Consider the following 18,123-nt stretch of genomic DNA (forward strand, 5'->3'; position numbering starts at 1 on the left):
GTATATACCTTTTCCAGCAGACTTTGCAATAAATAGGGATATTTAGTTCACACATATTGCAATACATGCTTAAGCTGGCCAACTGCGTCAAAGTAATCCCTCACTGGCCAGTCCTACTCTGCTCTGTCAACGCAAATGCTACTGTGGACACAATACTAACATAGGGGAAAAGACAAAGTGGGGGAGAGCTACCAGGTTCAGGTCTGGCTACTGACCCAACAATACAACAAACAAGATATACCTGTGCTCAAATCCCAACAGCTAGTGCATGCATTTATCCATCAGGTGCTAAAGGGGTGTAACCACATATTAACACTAGAAATTCTGAAGGACCCTCTGTACACTGGACTATATACCCTGTCAAGCAGACTATGCAATAAATAGGGATATTTAGTTCACACATATTGCAATATTAGCACCTGATGGATAAATGCATGCACTAGCTGTTGTGATTTGAGCACAGGTATATCTTATTTTTGTATTGTGGGTCAGTAGCCAGACCTGAACCTGGTAGCTCTCCCCCACTTTGTCTTTTCCCCTATGCTAGCATTGTGTCCACAGTAGCATTTGCGTAGGCAGAGCAGAGTAGGACTGGCCAGAGAGGGATTACTTTGACGCAGTTGGCCAGCTTAAGCATGTATTGCAATATGTGTGAACTAAAAATCCCTATTTATTGCAGAGTTTGCTGGAAAAGGTATATACCAGTGTGCAGAGGGTCCTCAGAATTTCTAGTGTTAATATGTGGTTGCACCCCTTTAGCACCTGATGGATAAATGCATGCACTAGCTGTTGGGATTTGAGCACAGGTATATCTTGTTTTATGTGTTTGGGAAGAACTCACAGAGCTGCATGATAATGACTGAGAAGTCATGCCTATGCTTTCTGACTGAGCAAGAACTCCATCCTTAACATTGTGTATCCCTATTTTCCATTTGTGATGGGTTTGTTTTGCTGTACTATGCTGTACGCAGGTTAAAGGAGAGCTTTTTGGTTCCTTTAAAACCGCTTCCGCGCCACCCTATAGCAGAAATACTGCTACAGGGCAGCATGGGTGCACAAAATCACATATATATATATATATATACTGTATGTGATTTTGCAGTTTGCAGGGGGCGCGCACTGTCAATCACCGGGCTCTGCCTGGTGATTCCCCGCTGGCACCAGGAGATCTCCGAGGATTTCCAACGGGAGAGAGACCTGTATGTAAACAATACAGATCTCTCCCCTGTCAGCTCCTGCACACTGCTTTGTATAGCTCTGCATAGCAGAGCTATACAAAGCAGTCTGCATACAGTGAAACACACACACAGCCCCCTTAGTAAAACACACACAGCACACAGTTAACCCTTTGATCGCTCCACATGTTAAACCCTTTCTGCCATTAGTACAGTGTCAGTGCTTTTTATTAGCACTGATCACTGTATTGGTGTCACTGGGGATGTCAGTGACACCAAGTCAGTTCCCCCCAGTATCAGAATGCCTGCCACAGTCCCGCTATAAGTCGCTGATTGCCGCCATTACTAGTAAAAAGAAAAAAAAATTCCAGTATATATACCTCCATTTATAAACACTATAACTTTCATATAAACCAATTAATTTACACTTATTGGGATTTTCTTTGGCCTAAATGTATACCCAAATTTGATTTTTAATTTCTCTTTCCTGGATATGTTTAATAGCAAAAAGTCACAAATATAGTTTTTTTTAAATTGTCAGTCTTTTTTGTTTATAGCGCAACAAACAAATGCACAGGCAAACAAATACCACCAAAAGAAAGTTCTATTTGTGGGAAAAAAAAGACAAAAATTTTATTTGGTTGCAGCGTTGCATGACTGCGTAATTGTCAGTTAAAGTAACGTAGCACCGTATCGCAAAAAATGACCTGGTCAGGAGGGGGGGGGGGGGGGTAAATCCTCTGGAGGGCAAGTGGTTAAAATGTACTGTATTGTAATGAAATTGTACGTTTTAGAGAAGTCAACAGTGCAAGAGGTGAGAGTAAATCATTCAATGGGAACAAATGTTTAGGTGGAAAAAAATCTAAAGCCGGCCATATACAATGTGACTTTCTGTCTTGCAACCATGGGTTGCAGGAGAGAAAATCACTTGATTCCCCTCATCAACACAGTCAGTATTGATAGAGGGATCCCTCATGCTGAACTATTGTGTTCTCCTAGCAGGGAAGGAGAAGGGAATAATCACATGAAAAATCCGACAAGCTGGTTGTACCCAAGTCAACAACAATACAATTGGGTACAATCAGCTTGCCCATAGATGGCTTGAATCTCCACCAGTCCCTACTGAACTGGACAAGAGTCGAGCCATCTTCTCTTTTCCAGCTGCATCTCCTGCGGTCTATGCACAGATAGCAAACAATTACTGCATAGGGGATTTTTTTTACCCTTCCTTGTGTTATCCAAAAAAGGTTTAGCTATACGCACACTTTGGAGTTGATTTACTAAAACTGGAGAGTGCACAATCAGGTGCAGCTCTGCATAGAAACCAATCAGCTTCCAGGCTGTTTTCAAAGCATCATTGAACAAGCTGAAGTTAGAAGCTGATTGGCTACCATGCACAGCTGCACCAGATTTTGCACTGTCAAATTTTAGTGAGTCTTGGTTCACAATAGTGCCACTTCAAAGTCATGTGATTTCCAGTTTGACTTTGAAATGCGCTTTTATGCACCTTTCATGCAACTTTACACTCTGTGACACTCAAGTTGCAGGAAAGTAGCGCAGGAACCTTTCTCAGATTTGCTGTGACTTTAGTTGCATAGTTTGGAATGGATTCCATTGAATAAATGGGCTGTGACTTGTCATGCAACTTTATGTGTCCAAAGTCGCCTGACAAGTAGCACTAGTGTGAATGGATTCTAAATCAACCCCTTTAAGTTTACTTTACCATAACATTGTTTGGTTATACATTGTTATTTGTTTACTGAACCAGATCTGATTTACAGTATGTGTATGTTTCTCTGTAATAAAAATTAAACAGATCCTGCTACATACAGCATCTAAATAAATTCAGCAAAGTTAGTATGATGTGATAGTGTAATTGCATATTAATACAACAGTGCTGTTATTTGAATAATTTAATTAGGCCCGTGGGCATTTAAATAATTTAGACACTGTTACATTCAAAATTATCATTCGATGTAGCCAATTCCTAGAACTACAGTGCCAGATTGTTTTTCTTTGTATACTCATGAAGCTTTGATCTATTTTTGGTACTTAAAGTTTTTGTATATGAAACATATTTTAAATAGTTTATTCATACAGTCGGGCGTAAACCTGATTATATATATATTGACAAATGTGTGCCTGTTCATGTAATTTTTGGAGTGGGCGCATTATGTAGTATATTTTGTTAGTTTATAATGTTTAATATAGCTTGTTTTATGTTCTTCTTTGCTACTTAATTGATCTCTCCAGGATGGCAGAGGAGGAGAATGATCAGAGGGCAAGAAGAGTGTGTGCTGATAAAAGAGAAGAGCTGGCATGGATGAAAAAGAAGGAAACTGAAAACGAGTGAAAGTGGTGGTGGGGGTACGGACTAGAATGTAGAGCAGATATATACACTGCACAAAAAAAGGAAAAACTTTGAAAACACATCAGATCTCAATGGGGAAAAATATCATGCTGGATATCTATACTGATATGGACTGGGTAATGTGTTAGGAATGTAAGGATGCACCATTGTTTGATGGAAATGAAAATCATCAATCTACAGAGGACTGATTTCAAAGATAACCCTAAAATCAAAGTGAAAAAATTATGCAGGCTAGTCCATTTTGTTGAAATTTCATTGCAGCAACTCAAAATGGTACTCAGTAGTTTGTATGGCCCCCACATGCTTGTATACATGCCTGACAATGTCAGGGCATACTCCTAATGAGACGACGGATGGTGTCCTGGGGTATTTCCTCCCAGATCTGGACCAGGGTATCACTGAGCTCCTGCACAGTCTGAGGTGCAGCCTGTCATCGTCACATGGACTGAAACATGATATCCCAGAGGTGTTCTATAGGCAAGCGTGGGACCCATTCAATGGTATAAATTCCTTCATCCTCCAGGAACTGCCTGCATACTGTCGCCACATGAGGTTGGGCACTGTCGTGCACTAGGAGGAACCCAGGACCCGGGCCCCCAACAGTGGAACACCAGGGCCTAGTTGCAAGTGTGACCTTTGCGACCCTAGTAGTTCCCCCACTGGTGCAGACCAGTGTTTGTCAGTCTCCCACAACTTTTTTTTACTGACAAACCATGAAAAATTTAATGACAGCATTTATTTTTACTGAGCATATTTTTATGATTGAAATTCCTATTAAAAAATAATAGAATCAATATTTAAATGGTGTAAACAACATTTAAATTTTTACAACACCCATAACAAGTAACCTTCTGGTTTACAAGTCAAAACAGAGTGAGAAAATGTGAGCATGACTAGAATAATGAAAGACGTGACGAACCCTGAATCAAGTTCAGTTGCACGCATAGCATGCCATGGTGTATGATGGACAGATTTTGCCCAAAGTCTGATACACATGGGCCAAAAATTTCCTGGTTCAGCAGGAACTGACCAACTTTCAGTCTGTGTGTACCACTGCCTATTCAAAAGAAGCCAGTCTAACAGGCATGCTGGAAAACCAGCATTTGATCTGCACTTTCAGCCAATGGCTACAAGCACTGATCAGTATATTCTGGCAGGGGGGAGTCCCTCTGTCAGAATGCAATGTCTCAGTGTCAGATATCCTTGCATCAGGATCGCTTGTCTATATGTGGGGATCTCTCAGTTTTTATCCTGTTGGTTGAATGAAAAATCTTAGTGTGTACCCAGCTAAAAGTGGAAAGGGCTTAAAGGGGAGGTGATTAAACAGGATCTGCGCCTGCTTGCTGTATACACTGCATGCACATACCACAGTCCTTGTACCACAAAATATTCCTAATTACTTTGCCACAAGAAAGAGTTGTACAGACACACATACAATTCAGAATGAAAACATTTTTTTAAAAAGATGAGCCATTTCCATCACATATGCTTTACTTTGTACAGAAACTGATCACTTTGTCTGATTGTGCCTACTTTAAAGAAGAACTTCATTAAAACCAGCAACTGTTGGGACAATGAACACTTTGGTCAGGACTATGTACCTCATAATGTATAGAGTTCAAGGGTCAGGAGTAAAGCTGACTTTACATGGTTCAGTAGTTTTCAATCAGCCAGCAGCTGAACAAAATAAACAATAACATTTCCCCATCCACACATTTGAGGTGGATGGGGAAATCCTCCCTGTTATGTCTTTATATTCTGACAGAGTGATTCCTCCGCTGTCAGAATAAAACAGATCAGCGATGCAGCCACAAGCTGCATGTGCTGATCAAATGCTGCAGGACTGTTCATCAGAAGCCAGTCTATCAGACAAAACAACATGTAGGGGTTGATTTACTAAAGACAAATAGACCTTGCACTTTGCAAAATGCAGTTGCACTCTGCAAGTTCAGTTGCTCCAGAGCTTAGTAAATGAGGTACGGCTTCACTTTGTAGAAAATACCCAATCACATACAAGGAAAATTAAAAAATAAAAACAGCATTTTTGCTTGCACATGATTGGATGGTGGAAGTCAGTAGAGCCTCTGGTCATTTACTAAGCCCTGGAGCAACTGCACTTGCAAAGTGCAACTGCACTTTGCAAAGTGCACAGTGTATTTTCCTTTAGTAAATCAACTCCATAGAGTGCAGCAGTCAGGACAAGCCCCCCTTACATCATAAATCCCCATCAGAGTCCCTCTTCTTCATCAGAGACCTCCCCCTTACGTTGAGGTCCACAGAGTCACCCTCCTTCTGTGCATCAGGGTCCCCAGAGCCCTCCTCCTTACATAAGGGTCCCCAGAATTATCCTCTCCTTATATTAATGTCTCCAGTATCACCCCACCTTATATCAGGGTCCACAGAGTGACCTTTCTTATATCATGGTCCCCAGGGCCACCCCTCCTTACACTTCAGTCCCCAGAGCCCCCTTCCATACATTGGGGTCCCCAGAGCCCCCCCTCTTTACATTGGGGTCCCCAGAGTTATCCCTCCCTTATATCAAGGTCTTCAGAGCCCCCTCCTTAGATCAGGGTGCCCAGAATTACCCCCTCCTTGTATTAGGTCCCCATAATCACCCCACCTAATTTCAGGGTCCACAGAGTCACCTTTCTTATATCAGGGTCCCCTGAGCCCCCCTCCTTACACTGGGGTCCGCAGAGTCCCCTTCCATATATTGGGGTCCCCAGAGCCCCCCTCTTTACATTGGGGTCCTCAGAGCCCCCTCCTTACATTGGAGTCCCCAGAGTTATCCCTCCCTTACATCAACGTCCTCAGAGCCCCCTCTTTAGGTCAGGTTGCCCAGAATTATCCCCTCCTTGTAATAGGGTCCCCAGAATCACCCCACCTTATATCAGGGTCCACAGAGTCTCTTTTCTTATATCAGGATCTCCAGAGCCCTCCTCCATACATTGGGGTCCTCAGAGCCCCTCTCCTTGCATTAGGGTCCCTAGAGTTATCCCCTCCTGAAATCAAGGCCCCCAAAGCCCCCTCCTTAGATCAGGGTCCACAGAGTTTCCCCATCTTTACATCAGGGTCCTCAGAACCCCCCCTCCTTACATTAGTGTCCACACATTTGCCCCCTTCATCAGGGTTCCCTCCCTAGAATCATCCCTTCTTATATCAGGCTCCCCAGAGCCACCCCCCTACCAATAGTGAAATGACCCTAGCCAAATGCAAAACTACTGAAAAACTGTCAGAAAAGATGTGTAGGGAAAAAATGTCCATGGCCCGCACCTATAAAACCATTCCTGTTTTGGGGATCGTCTCATTGTTGCCCATCTAGTGCACCTGTTGTTAATTTCATTAACACCAAAGCAGCTGAAACAGACTCCTCGGCTACTGAACTGACAAGATCAATATGCCAGGAGATTAATTGACTTGATGCTATACTCATTAAAAAGTGTTCCTTTAATTTTTTTGAGCAGTGTAGATATAAATGGAGCAGAATAACCACAAAGAGAAAGACATGTGTAACGGAACCAACCCAGTCTGTACTTGGGTACTTCCCCTAACAGGCACAGGGTGACTTACACATAAGAGGGAGATGGGGAGCTGAGACAGGGGTCTCCAAAGTGAGCTGTGTTCCATGGGCCCCCCACCCAAAGTGACTCCCATCACGTATCTTCCCTTTTGGCAGAAGACTAACACAGGAGGAGACCCCAGATGGGTGGACTCCGAAGTTAGTCTGTACTTCCAGTCCCCCAAGACCAGCACCCACACAGTTCCCCAAACAAATTGTCCCACACATAGCATTACTCACCCAGCCAGCCTCTGCCTCTCCTGTAGAACATACCCGCCGCTGGGGAGAAGTACGGACTGGTCCTTCTCCCTGAAGTTCTCTCAGCCACTGGAGAGAAGACAGGGTGGCTGGGCTGACTCCATCATGCTGTTGGGGATCTGGGCCGACTGCCCAGCATCCCTGGGATATCCAGGTGATGACTGTAGTCTCATCCACTTTGACTTGATGGACATCCCCCAGTGTTCGCATAGTAAGGCTGACATCCTCCTATCCCAATGCCAGACCCTTTTCTGGGGTTGTGTCAGTGTAGACCGAAGTCCCGTCCATGGACAGCAGCTCAAGCTGCAGTTGTGAGGTGCTGATTGCATCCTCTTCCTGTAGCTCTTGCGGTGCTGATTGTTGTGGGCAGAAGTCAACAACTCCATGCCCTGATGCCAGCTCTTCTGCTGGAGGCACACTGGCTGATTCCTCCTCAGCAGAAAAGTCAATCAAATCCCCAGTCTTTGGAACTGGTGCCTGGGGATAGGGGTTCACCATCTCCTGTCCGTGGAACCCAGAAGATGTTACCAATGCTGGGCAGAGTTCAGCAATGTTTGGCCCTTTTGCCAGCTCTTCTGCTGGAGGCTCACCAGGTTGTTTTTCCTCAGCAGAGAAATCTATCAAATCCCCAGTCTTTGGAACTGGTGAAATGAATGGAAAATGCTAGAAAAGAATAGCACCTCAAAATGCTTCTGGGAAGCGTTTTTGGTGCAGTTTTTAAGTCACATGTCCTTTAAAAATGCTCATAAAGCACGGTAAAAACACCTATGCATTTTTGCTGTGTTTTTGTGGCACATCAGTGTAAAAGTAGCCTTATTCTTGATTAAAGAATTTGGTAGGGGACGCAACGCAACGCAGCGCAAAAAAAACCTAACAAAATAAAGCAACGATCCCCCAAAATCCATACAGACTCTCATCCAGGCATGCAGCCTGGCTGGTCAGGAGAAGGAGGGGCAATGAGCATGTGGGGGTGCCCCCAAAATCCATACCATACCCTATAAGGGTATGGTATGGATTCTGGGGGCACCCCATGCCATTTATTTTACTGGGATCTCCATCCAAATCCATCCAGACATGCAGACTGGGTGGCCAGAAGGAGAGGTGGAGGGGCATTGAGGGTGTTTCCTTCTTGAAATGCCCTGGAGAATAACAGAAACCCATGTGGGCCCCCTAAAAATCCATACCAGACCCTTGATCCTTCTCTGCTACTTTTGTCAGGAGTATAAGGAAGTAATAAACATTTGTAAAAGCAAATTACCTATATTTTACATTAATCCAGTTTATTAACAGATTCTAAGATTCTAACAGGTGTAGCTATGTACAGTAAGTAGGAAAGCACCTGCAGTGGGACCTAAATATCTTCCAAGATTGAGGATTGGGATTAGATCTATCTGACTAGATGTTGAAACAATGTAGTGATATAAAATGCAACTGCTGTAGACATAATCAATCACAACTTTAGGGCTTGTTCACACTGTTTCTTCAACATGCTTGTTACCATAACACACGGCAAAGCAGGTTAAGTGGACTGGTAAAATGAAGTGCAATTCATTTTGAATACGGTACAGTGCATTGCCAAACAGGGCATATCCTAATTATTGACAGTGTGACGCACCACAGCACACATTATTGTGATGCTGCATGTTGTGCAGCAACACATGTCCTTGAGAAGGTGCAAAACATGGCTATAACTGGCCCTTAAATACACAGTTACTGATAAAAATTGTATAAACATGTATATATATATAACACGGGTGTTTGTTGGAAGATTAAGTGTTTTGGAAAACACCATCTTTTGGACTTTTAAATATATTTTTTATTTTTGTGGAGAATTTGTAGGGAGTTTGAAGTTTTTCTATTTTATATATTCACGTTGGAATATTATTTGTCACCATTACGCATGCAGTAGTCTATGTGGTTATGTATTTCTCACTTTGGCTTTGATTATTTGAGTGTATATGTACACCTGTTTATTATAATATTTCACTTGGACTTTTCAGTGTCTTTTTTTCAGAGCACAGATATAGTCATTGGACTATATTTTTTTTGCACTTTAGATAGCTTTTTTGATCTCATTTAGATCAATTGATGGGGAAATTAGTGTGATCACTAGAGTTTATTTAATTACATCATCCTTATTAAAGTTGTTTGTTCACTTTGTTTCACTCTATTGCTTAAGCCGTGTGTGATCAATATATTCATGTAGGTTTACAGCCCACAGGCTGCACTTATATTTATATTTTTCACTTTTCGATTACAAGTCACCGAGTGTGTGGGGTCACTGTATATGCACAATACTTATTGTTTATGCATTATTTATTTTGTGTAAGCGCTACATCATTTTATATTACATCAGTGTCCTTCAGTGCTGCCTATTAGTGCCCATCAGTGCTGCATATCAGTGCCCATTATTGCTGCCTATTAGTGCCCATCAGTGCAGCATATCAGTGCAACCTCATCAGTGCCCCCTGATCAACGCACACCAGTGCCACCTTATCAGTGCCACCCCATCAGTGCAGACTCTCAGTGCCCAACAGTGTTGCCTATCAGTGCCACCTCATCAGTGTCTATCAGTGCAGCTTTATCAATGCACATCAGTGAAGGAAAAAAATTACCTGTTTGCAAAATGTTATAATAGAAACAAAGAAAACTTTTTTTTTAAAATTTTCAGTCTTTTTTTGTTTATAGTGCAAAAAATAAAAAAAAAACTGTGTTGATGAAATAACACCAAAAGAAACCTCTATTTGTGTGAAAAAATGCTAAAAATGTCATATGGGTACAATGTTGCATGACTGCGCAATTGCCATTTAGTGTCATAAGTGTCATAAGTGCGCCAGCAATGAAAGCTGAAAATTGGCCTTGGCAGGAAGGGGGTAAAAGTGCCAGTAGGCAAGTAGTTAAACAGATTTGCTTATCTATAAGAACACTTAAACACTTATTACTTCCAAACATATTTCTGATCTGCAGAAGGTTATGAGACAGTAATATAAATATACATTTCTTTTTAGTTTAAGAGTCTCTCTCTGTTCTCCCCATTAGATAGATTTCCTCAAAACAACATGACTGTTGATCCACGACATCGGCTGCCATTTTGCTGATCCGCTACATCCAACATTGGATGCAAATGAGAGGGGATTGATATCCGTGGGTTTCATGCCTTCGTTCACAAGAAACGTCATCACCACATGCTGTTCCATGCACGCAGTAACAGTGTTGTCTGCCATCTTGATTAATGGTCTCTGGACTGGTCCGTGACATGTGCGCCAACTATCAGTAATAGGACACACTTGCCACTTACTACTGCTTGTAGTACCGCCACACTAGCATCTCTTTTTATACCTGGAAAATTTAAAAGTCCCGGTTTGACTTGACACCCCTCGTATTTTGGTACTATTATCACACAAAAAGCTGGAAAGGGGAAGGTGCTGTATCTAATGAATGAACCTTGAATTTGCGTACAAAGGCCACTTTTAGGAAGGACTGTAGTACAATTCTATTTTACCATATTCGCAAAAAAGGCAAAAGCAAAATGGCTCTCACTGATTTCCATTTCCCACATACAAATGTTCAAATTGGCGACCTTTGCACCGATGCCATCGTCACCTTTTCTTAAGCCATGTTACCTTTCCTGATCTCTGACCCTGTCTTCAGTGATACAGATGGCATAAACCTGACCTGGAAATAAAATATCACTTTTTTCGTCCTTCTTAATAGAAGTATCAAAATCAACATCTTTTGCACCAAACATTTTTTCTCTAACAGCAGAATTTTCCTCATTTGAAAAAGCTCTTTTGAAGGGATGCTGCTTGGAGAGATAGCACTTAAATTTTACTATGCCTGAATGGACTTGGCTTTGTGAAAGCGGATGAAAGTGATTCAATTAAGTCTGTCATGTGAGTGCAAAACAAAGCTGCTTTACTTGCCTTTCAAACATAGAACAAAAAAAAAATAACATCTGTATGTGGTAAGCTGCAAACACAAAGAGTAGAGAGGTTTACATACAGTATTTTGTACAGACCCAGAAAGTGCCAGTCTCAGTAGAAAAAAAAACTCTGTCAATGTTTAAAATAAAAAGTAAGCCTATTATGGGAGAAAAAAAATGCTAATTGCCTGTCTTTTATTGTGACTCAGTGAGTTCAATGGTTTGGGTCACCTCCTGGAACAAGTATCAGGAAATATCTGGAAACTTACCAGTCTTTATCTACATACTTGGTTAGGGTTACTGACACATAAGGGTTGATTTACTAACCCTGGAGAGTGCAAAATCTGACACAGCTCTGCATAGAAACCAATCCGCTTTCAGTTTTTTTTGTCAAAGCTTAACTGAACAAGCTGAAGTTAGAAGCTGATTGGCTACCATGCATAGCTGCACCAGATTTTTAATTCTCCAGATTTCGTAAATCAACCCCATAGTATTAAAGCTATGACAGCCAAGCTATTAACAGTGAGCCTTCAAATATAATGCCACAGCCATCCTGTATTTTATGGCTTGCTACATCAATGTTATATGAGCTACTTCCTCCTCCCCCTGACTGAAAGATCTGGCCAAGCTTTTTACGTGGAGGAAGGTCAGTTTGGGAATTAACTTCAAAATCTCCCTTAAGGCCTTGTCGCCTGTAGGATCTATAGGCCAAACATGCTCTGCAACCAGTTCTCTGTGTTGTCTAGTGCCATTTTCTTCTTCCAGGATTTGAAGCAATCTTGTAGTACACTAATGAACTGGGATATAGTTCATAAACCTTTATTATGCTAATGATGTCAATTCCTCTTTTTGCAGGGAGGTAGCAAAGCAGTATACCAATAATTTTCCTTGGTTATAAACACAAACTGGTCTAATGAAACTTGTGTTTCATTAGAAAGATGCATGAAAGATGTAAGAGTATGTACAAAGTCAACTCTGTAAGCCTAGATGTTGTTGTTAGATCTGGCTCACTGACTGTTAATACAAAAACAAATGTTCAATGTGCCTTACATGCCTATAGTGTTAAGATCAAGGAAGCAATTTAAAGAAGAATAATGTACATGAAGTAACCTACTTTGAGGTGTGGCTAGTTTCTGGTGTTTGATCTGAGGTTTTGGTGATTCCTCTGGGGCTTTGATTAACTGAAATGTAATGCAGACACAAACTCTTATGATGCCACCTGTACAGGTAATTGTGCTGTTACTTCTATTTGCTAGGAAAATGATTGCACCTTCAAAACAAACACATACACCAACTACAGGTATTTACCCGGTTTGGCATATAGAATAATTACAGCATAAAATAGCATAAAACTGCTAAATTGCCAAACATTTGATGTATTTCAAGAGTATGCAACCCTTGTGACATTCCCGTTTGCTCCCTTCTTGGCCAGATACATCAAAACAAGGTAAAAAAAAGGCACGTATGCATTGCGGTAAATTAAGAGTTACTGTTCTAGCCTAGCTCCTAACTTTCTGCAATGCATAAACTTATGAGTTAAGGTTGAACTATTCTACCATAACTCATAGGGTTCAACTATAATTCATAAGTTACTGCACTGCAGACATTTATGAGTAATGGTAGAATTAAAATGAGTTACAGTAGAATGGTTCTACCAAAACTTAGAAGTTACTGCATTGCAGTAAGTTGTGAGTTATGGTAGAATAGTTTGGAGGTACGGTGGACAGAGTGGTAGGAGTGAAAGAACTTTGCTGAGTTTTAATCACCTGCACTGAACCATGAGGCTTGAGGTATGTAAGCAGAATATGGTGAATATGTGAAGGGAGTATAGAGTGTGATGCTTGATGGGCATGTTTTCTGTATGTTGTCATGGAAGAGTGTGAGTGTATGTAGATGGCAGTGAGTATGATGTTGAGAGATAATTGTATGTTTGTTGATAATGAAGCAGTGGAGGTGGTATGTGGAGGTAGTGTTGGACCACCTGCATGAGGTCATATGTATGGAAAGACAGTATCAGGGGAAATAGTGTCATGTCATACTCCAGTTAGTGTAGTAAACCAGTAATGTTGTCCTCTCATCCATCTTCTTCTCTGTGACAAGACTTGAAGTTGCTCTTTCATCCCTCCTAATGCAGTCTTTATTGCTGATGATGCTTACTGTGTATTCAGGATTGTTAATAGCTTTTTGGATTATGACACTGAAAGTTTCTAAGCCTCTTTTATCCTGAATCGCTCACTGGCGCATCAGGTTGACTGTGAAAGCGATAACTGGCCAGCGGGAATAGCCTCTGCATCTTACTCCCCCCACATCTAATTCCTCATCTTTATTAAAGAAATGTATGCTATCTTCAGTATCTGCAAGGTTTCCCAATGTTCTAAACATTCTAAAACACTAATTTTAATTCATTGGTAAGGATTGGAGAGAGCTTCATTTGTTTCTGGCCCTGACAGGAAGTCAAAGAAAATCTTCCTAACAACAACTTAGCATTCTCACTTTCAGTGCCCCAGATCCACTCGTATGTTTAGCAATTACATTTAGATCCCTTTTAAATCAGTCTTGCAGGAACTTTTATTTGGCTTGCACATTGAACAAAGAAGGATTGTGAGCAGGTTTTAATAAATAAATATATAAATATATATACGGTATATATATATATATATATATATATATATATTGAAATCTCCAATACTTCTATTCTTTAGTTATAAGGTTTGTAGGTTTAATAAAAGTACACATTTATATAATTATATAGATTATATTGTTTCATTATTGTTGAATCAGAAATACCAGCATAAATGTACAAAGAAAATAATTAAAAATAATTTTAACTCTGTTTATGTGTTTCTTTAGAAGAAAAATCTCCCATTTTCTAGGAAATACAAGCCTGCAAATTTCTTCCAAGGACTCTTTTTTTCTGTATGTATCACTGTAGCTGAGCACAGAGGGCTTATACAGCTCCGGATGCTGCTGCACTACATAAATAAGCACAGCCACAGTAATTGCAGCTATCGTCCTGTACACAGCAACCATGCAAACAGGAAACGCATGCTGTTGTTTCATCTGCTCTGTCATTACTGATTGGTTTCTGGGATATTTAGTTTCTCCAGAGTCTTTCCCTACTTCCTTGTAAATGCATGCAAAATGCAAACATGAACGCGTTCAGTCTCATTCAAGCTGTTGAATCTCCCTATATATTAGGACATACTTATTTTAATCAGTAATTCACAAAGATGAGTTTATGAAGCAGAATTGTCTGACTGCTAGTCCTCCTCTGTATATGATCTTTGTATCAGCCCTGTATTGTGTCCTTTACTTTGAAGACCTAAAAAGACTTTGCGGAGGAAGCTAAAGGGGCTTCTGCAGGTATGAAGCACAGGTATCTAGAAGCCCCTGCATATACCTGCAGCAGATGCAGTGCTGGAGCTTTGTCTTACAAAATGGACTGAGATTTGGTCATAGCAATAATGATTTGGAAAGTGGTGCAGACGTGCAGGGTACCTCCAGGTTTCTGCACTTCATACCAGCACCGGTTTGCCCCCTTTCAATCCAGTGACAGAATTTCTTTAAAGTTTAAGTGCAGGCAAACAGTAAATATACAGTTAATATACCTATTCATATACTGTCTGCCATTAAAAAATAATTCAGTTTACTTTTCTAAAACCTACACCCTTCCTGGTTTCTAAAGCCATGTCTTAATCATTTACTTGTCTCAGTTGCCGTCAAAGTGGAGCCAACGCTCATGGCGTCATCACACACCTCGATCTCAAGAAGCAGCCAGTCTAAACCTTGGGACTGGTGTATGATAGATAAGTGCTTATATATTTTTATAATGTGAGTAATTCAGGGGCAGACTAATAACTCATGGCCCCCCGGGCAATAGGGGATCATGGGGCCCCTGTTTCCTCGCCTACACTCAAACTTCACTCAAAAAAGCCTAAGAAAGGTACCAGGGGCATCTCATGAAGCCCCCTACTGACCCCGGGCCCTCGGGCTGTGCCCAAGTTCCCAAATGGTCAGTCCGCCCCTGGAGTAATTAGTACTTTTTTAATACATTTAATATTGTGGTTTTACACTATGTGGTTCCTTTGGCTCTTTTTCTACTGTATGGCTTTGCAAGTTGGAAGATGAGGCTTTACTAATGGTGAAGCCGGACCCAGGGGAGGTGTACAACATCTTAAGTGGGATCTTATGGATATATATGTGCATTTGACTCTTTTTTGATTGATAGAGTTAATACTCTGTGGTAAGCGAGTTTGAGAGAGCACATGGTGGTGGATCACTAAGCTGGCACACCAAATGAGGAGTCGCTGAACTTTGTAGATACAAATTTGGATTCTCTTACCACTTTGGGACTGGTATTTCTTTTCAATATAATACTGCATATGGACTCACTTATACTATACAGTATGATTTGCTTTAGATGTTGATCACTGCTTAAATTAGCACAGCACTTTGAGTTTACATTTATAAAGCAATACATATTGGTTAAGATAATGACTTGATAACAAAAGAACAGAGGAAGCCTTGAATTTTTGATAAAGATAAAGAAGCACTCAGACTGACTCGATTTTGCTCTGGCAGCAGACTGGAAGTCAACTGTACTGCTGCTAGAATACAGAGCTTCATACTGCATGTAGCTGTTGTTACTACAGTACAAAACAATGCTAACAGACACTAAATAACTTACTAACAAAAATAGTTTGCTTGGGTCAACTTGGCCCAAATGAACTATTTACAGTGATAGGAAACCTGGACTTTGGCTTTAAAAGATAAGTTCACTTTTAACAAAAAATAATAAATGTACATTTTTTTTTGCAGGTATTTATTATTTTTGTTGCAGGAGCCTGTAGGGCATTACACCAGTGATCAGTAGATCACTGGTGCCATGCAGGTCTCCTGCATACCTGTCAGTATATCTACTTGCCCGTACAGGATGTACAAGCAAGCAGATATATTGACAGGAAGAATCAATGAACTATGACTGTGCTCCACAGCTTGCAGTGTTTTCATCCACAGAATACTGTGAATGAGTGATGAGGCTGGGCAGGCGGAGCTCTGCATGGCTGTACTTTTTAAAATCATGACAGCGGGAGGGAGAAGATCCAATGCTAGCTGTAACAACAGGGATCAATGGGGGTGTAGTGGGTGGTCTGTTTGTAACAGGTTGCACCCTGAATATGGGTGTAACATGAAACATTTTACAAAAGGTGAACTTATCCTTTAAGTATTTTACTAATACATAACCAAAATAAATGGTGGTCATTTATATCTTCCTACACTTAAATGTCATAACAAATGCAATATAACAAAAGGAATTTAAGTGGGCAGCAGGCACCACCTAAACAAATAATCACCAAAACTACAAAAATACAGTTATAGCAGCCTTTTTTGACACATTTCCCCCTAAAAAGAAAATAAGGATATAAAATATATAACCATCAATGAAAGGAATCTTTTTCCATTCACAGATAATAGATATTGGACCAATACTTTGTTTGGCCTACCATAAAAGGGAAATTCATTAAAAAGGGGAAATTCATTAAAATAGTTCGGTCCTCCTAACTAACTGTTGATACAATTAACCCTTTGGTCAGGAGTAAGTAATGTACAACACAGCAGCAGCCAGGTGCAAGTAACTTATAAGAAAGCATATAGCATTCAGTAAATAGAAGTACGTAATGTGCAACAGATTGCAGGGGTAAGAAATATGTAATTTACAGAACAGCTTACAGAGTGTATAAATCAGAAGAATATAACATAAAGCACTGCTAACAGATTGCAGCAGTTAGGAGTGCGTAACATACAGCATAGCTTCCAAAATGCACAGGTCAGCACAGTATACAAAGTTAAGCATTCAGGGTTATGTCTGATGTATAAAGCTGAGTTCTTGTGAGCTACTATGGTGTATTTTTTGGTGTGAAAAATTTATAATTCAAATATAAATACCCCTTTACATAGCCTGCTATTAAGTTTTCAAACATAAAAATATATATACTAACTTATTGAAGTGGGTCGCCTGCACCATACACATACTCATACTTGTATGTCAGTATAACCAAAAACAAATGCAAAACGTGTCGCACTCCACTAATATGAAATATATTTAACAAACTTATTCATAAACAATATAAAATTCAAAAAATCCGTTTCATAAAAACATTTTTTTCAAAAAATTATATATATATTATATGTGAGTCCAATTTTTGTGTGCAGTCCTTCAAACATTGCCTGCCTATTTTATGACACAATCCGTGCTCTTTCTACGTGTCTTCCTCTAGTGAAACATAAAAGTCCACAAAACTTTAACTTATGTGCTCCTTCACCAGTGTGCGCTCACCTGATTTATATGACCAAACCGTTAAGTGAGGTCATAAACAGCTTGTGTCCCTTTAATTGGACTTGGAAATATATGGATTAAAGTACCCCTATCTCAGATGGATGGATGGATGCATGGAGTATTCCCTTTTTCCAACAGGGGGTCTCGCTGTTTCCTATGAATCTTTCCTCCTGGAGTTGGATGGATGGATGGAGTTTTCCCTCTCTCCTCTAGGGGGTCTCTTCACTCCTTTTTGGCTCGTTACCTCATGAATGTAGATGTCATACAATCAAAGAATATAATATAGTGCCTTATCTCCTTTAAAATGTATTTATTTAAACGTATTTATAGTGCACTCACATGGCAAACATGATAAAACCGCTTTTTTGGTACAATTTTAACTGATCCTCTGTGTGTTATCCCCACTGCTTATACTTGATGTATCTTTTCCTTTAAGCGTTGTGACATCAGAGCCCCTCTGACGTCACGACGCTTAAAGGAAAAGATATAGAAAGGAGTGAA

Source organism: Staurois parvus, unplaced genomic scaffold (genome assembly GCF_062004578.1).
Source record: "Staurois parvus isolate SC_StPar_1 unplaced genomic scaffold, SC_StPar_1.0 ptg000537l, whole genome shotgun sequence".
Classification (NCBI taxonomy): Eukaryota; Metazoa; Chordata; class Amphibia; order Anura; family Ranidae; genus Staurois; species Staurois parvus.